Source organism: Rousettus aegyptiacus, unplaced genomic scaffold, assembly GCF_014176215.1.
Source record: "Rousettus aegyptiacus isolate mRouAeg1 unplaced genomic scaffold, mRouAeg1.p scaffold_m13_p_2, whole genome shotgun sequence".
Classification (NCBI taxonomy): Eukaryota; Metazoa; Chordata; class Mammalia; order Chiroptera; family Pteropodidae; genus Rousettus; species Rousettus aegyptiacus.
This window is the reverse complement of record NW_023416295.1, coordinates 31727523-31728306: the sequence shown is the minus strand read 5'-3', so window position 1 is coordinate 31728306 and position 784 is coordinate 31727523.

The window sequence follows — 784 nt, the reverse complement described above, 5'->3', positions numbered from 1 at the left end:
TTCCAGAAATGTACAATTGAATAGAAGTTATTTTCTTGATCACACTTCTTTGTATAGAGCATCTTTAAATACAAAGCAAAACAAACAAACAACAATAACTACTACAACAAAAACCTATGTTCTCTGGAAATTACATTAGGAAACTCTGCCATAGAAATATGTGAAGGAAATGAATACAAATTCTAACTCCTATGAACAGAGCCAAACATATTTTGGATCTCCTTTTTTCCTGAGAGGAAATGAATTACATTCAAGCTAGATAATATTTGAAAGCAAATATAGTATCAAATTCTAATTATTCATGTTTTTGTTCATGACTGCTCCAATCCTGGTTAAGCAAAGCATGGTTGATTCCCTTAACATATTTTTGAACCCAGCTCATTGTTCTCAGTTGAATCTAGGCCCAGACTAGTTTTCTGAGCTCAACTTTTATGTCTCTCTGCCATGCTCATGCTCTTGTATTATTTGCTTCTCTCTGCCTTGTTAAAAAACCAGCCTATTTTCTGCATCATTGTCTGCTATTTTTCATATATGGATTAATATGTATACTAAGGCCAAACACATTAGTACATATAAGTAATAAGAACCAGGTTTTTGATAATTGGGAAAAGAAGTTACAAATAAGGAAAGGTGTAAGCCTAGAAGGAAACTGGAATATTGGATTGGAATTATAGAACTTACGGTTTAAAAAAAATCAGCTGATAAAAATCCCCCCCCCCACAAAAAAGCAACCACAAAACAGAAGCAATATCTAAAATAAAAAATATAAATTGTATATTTTATG